Source organism: Pocillopora verrucosa, chromosome 6 (assembly GCF_036669915.1).
Source record: "Pocillopora verrucosa isolate sample1 chromosome 6, ASM3666991v2, whole genome shotgun sequence".
Classification (NCBI taxonomy): Eukaryota; Metazoa; Cnidaria; class Anthozoa; order Scleractinia; family Pocilloporidae; genus Pocillopora; species Pocillopora verrucosa.
Genome location: NC_089317.1, coordinates 8,723,673 through 8,727,418, shown reverse-complemented (window position 1 = coordinate 8,727,418; position 3,746 = coordinate 8,723,673).

Below are 3,746 nucleotides of genomic sequence, written 5' to 3'. Positions count from 1 at the left end.
GAACCAACTGCATTTTGTGTAGATTACGTTTAGATGTGTTCCCCCACACTGAGGCACAATGAAATAGAAAACAAAGCTATTTATGAGTAATAAAAGTGTTTTCATGTCTAAAAGGTGTTTAATTCTACTTATCTGTACTAACTGTTTCATACAATTAGAGGCTGTTTTAGTGATATGTATACATAGGTAAGATATTGATCAGTGTATACCCCGAGATCCTTAGCAAACGAGACTGGTGAGATCGTTTTGCCTAACAGGGATGAGGAGGATATCTCAATCTTCTCTTTCTCCTATTTCTTTTTTTTTACGATCTAATGGGGGTGGCGGGAAAACAACACCGTCCTTTTTAGAAGTAGGGACACATAGGCGCTAGGTCCAGAAACATAATGTTTATCCATCTCTTTTCATGGTCGCAAATTATTTTAAGGAAAGCTGCCATAGATTGTCATCGCTAAGAATACTTACGGTTCTCGAGATGTTTAATCGCAGTTATAGATCTGAGCCCAGTTGTTCAAAGACTGAATAACGCTGTATAACGGATAAATTACTATCCAGTGGATAAATATTTGAAAAACGTACTCCGATATCAACCAGGTAGCGATTTATGCGGTGGATAGCGTTCTCTAACCCTTGAACAACTTAGGCCTGTAGTATAAGCGGTGAAGCGTGTACTGTTTCTTTTTTTAAGTCGAGCCTCAGTTTTGTGTCTCTTCCTCCATACGGAATATTACTCTGTAGCTTGTAACCTTGTCAGAGCGGATTTAGGAAACAAAGGCGTCGCAAGTTATTGTTATCGCTATTCCTTAGATTTAACCTACATCTATATGCGAGTTTTGAAAGCTGTCTATTCAAATTGCTGAAGGCGCTTACCAAAAGCCGTTTGCGCCGGCATTTCTGGCGAATCAATCATATACCAAAGTCTTGTTGAAATTTGGAATCAACAAACGTTGTATGTCATTGCAAGACTACTGACATGTTTACACAGGAAATTTTTTTTCAGCTCAGGATTTGAATATTCAAAGAGCTCACACGATCGATTTCTTAGAAAATGCTTCAAGCTTCTAGCCCTTAAAAACCCTCCCATCTATCAAATGTTAATCGATGCCATTTTTCCTTTGTGAAATATCTGGGTAAAACTGAGATCCAAAGTTTCGTTGTTCTCGCCGACAAATTCCACAAGACTATTAAACTTACTCTCTTATTGTCACCAGAGTTGGTGTCCTTTTCACTGAAGCTAGGTGAGTGAAACATCAGCAAAATATTTGAAGGCTAAATGGTTCCCAAGCAGGTTCTCATTGTTTGCGTCAAATCTTTTTGGGCTTACAGAGTTCAGTTGATGCAGGAAACGTCAATTGCTTTGAACACTCTTTTGAACTCTGGATTGCCTCGCTTGACTCTTTTTTCGGAAATTATTACAGTAAATGGTTTGTACCCGGGAGTAACATGTAATAGTGTAGTTTGATCGTCCGGGTGTGTGCACTGTTCGGTTCGTTTGTTAAGAAATTATTAATCGTCGTTCTTAGATCTTGCTCGTTCGATTTTCTTGGGAATAAGGGTAGCTTCATTCCTGGTATACAAGTTACAATGTTAGCTTTGGTAGGATTTTGTTCGCTCAAGCCGATGTACCGTTTGTTTTCGCAAAAAAAACAAACAAACAAACAAATAAAAAATGAAATCGGAAAATTTATGCCCCCCGCACCCTCTTTAGAATCCTGGCTAGCCCAGGAACAGGAAAATTTCAGTAGGAGATATATGAAGGAGTTCAATCTACCCTTTACTTTCTTGAAAGAATCCAACCTGGTATAAGTTCGTTCCAGAGTAACGACATGCTATTGATTAATCACACTGGACTTAACTTGCATGCATGCCCTTGAGCATTTCAAATTGGTTATAAGGGTCTGAGAGGCAAAACGAAATATTACCTATGGCTAAACTACAGGCAAAAGTATGGAAAATAATGCTTCATAATGATATCGGCCCTACCGGGCTCTTCGGAGTTAGATCAGTGTAATTATTGCCATGAGCAATATCCCCAGGCAATTCTAAATCGTTGCGTGACACACTAATTTCAACATGTTGGCCACCGTGCAGCGTTCATCCAACTTTTTTTTAATTCAGAGCCGATAATAACACATCACAAATTGCTCCATAAAATTTGCCACGTACATCGCAAAGATACGCTCACCTCGACTAAACATATGGCCAAGAAAAACTTTAGAAGGGAAGCATTTGTTCAAGCTGAAGTTTTTCTATTTTTTTTTTTTTTGTACCGACACCAGAGTTTTGTATTTCGCAAGAGTCGATGATAGCAGAAGAATAACTTTATGAAGTATTCTTTCTATTTATATTATTCAAAGATGAGCGAGGCTTCTTTTGCAGGAATTCTAATCGTTACGAATATTTTCTTATGCATCAAGGTGTAAAATCCTAAAGGGTTGGATAAACATAACGATTGCTGTATAAATAAAACACGATACGTTCGCTTCCGCGGGAAGATATTTTTATATTATGGCGTACACAGATGTTATTTCGTTGTTGAAGTTCTATTTTAATGTACATCGACGACCATAAAGGGCAAACAAATATCACTCGCCTCACTGAGTGCCGTGAATGCAGTTCATATATATTGTTAATGCACTGTAGGATTCGATCAAAACCGATAACCGCATGTAAAACTGTCAAAACCGATACATTTTCACATCCCAGTTATTAAGACCCTGATCGATCCGACACAGTGGTGACAAGTGGAGAATACAGAGTAAACTAAACTAATTTTGTTACAGGATTTATGAATGCCATGGCATTCGTATCTTTTAGTTTCTGCTTAAATTAAGAACTGCTCTCTCGAGGACCTCGAGCGTGGTCTCTGCGGACCCCAAAAATACCTTGGCGGGGGGGAGGTAATTCTACACGTAGGCTACCTGGGGATCTCTGCGATATTTCAATTGGTTTGTCACGCATTCGTCTCGATAACATTTGCGTTTAGCTGCTAGATCAGTGGAGGCGCGTAATCACCGCTCAGATCGAAGAGAAACCGGAACCTAAATAGGTCAAATTGGAGAAACCGAAAACTGCATTGGATATCAAATCCGAAAACCCGTTAATATTTTTCGCGAAAACCGAAAACCAAATACTTATCAACGGAAAATCCGTAAACCGCAACGAACACCAAAACCGAGAAAGCGAAGTTTTTTGGCGCAAAAACCGAAAAACCAATCTATAAAATAGCCAAAACAGAGAAACCGAAAATCCCAATGCCTCCCTCAGCAAGTTCATATTGGCCCTGGATTGTTCTATCAATTCATGTACCGCTCAGGGTAAAGTTCTCACTTGTTTCAAAAGTGCCCGTTTGAAGAATTGACTTATGCTATTCATAATTTATTGTTATCGTTTGCCTTTGTTGTTATTGTTCGGTATTAACCTTCATCAAGGAAAGACACGGAGAAATTAATTTAAGATTTCAAAATTGTAGTGGGGCGGAAAATTGTGGTGTTATCAAATTCATTTCTTAAACCGCAGGACACATATCTGATTTTCGTGGCCCAATGACCCATAATGAAAAGACAGGCTTTTATATAGAGTCTCTGGACTATTTCCTGATTTGATTTTCTGAGTTCAGCAATTCATGGTCATTTTGATTCCGTTCTTAATATTTGTAAAATTCTCTCAAATTTGGATTACTTGCATTCTTCATGAGACCGTGTTTAGTTTGTAATATGTGAACGATGTAAAGAAAAGGACAACGG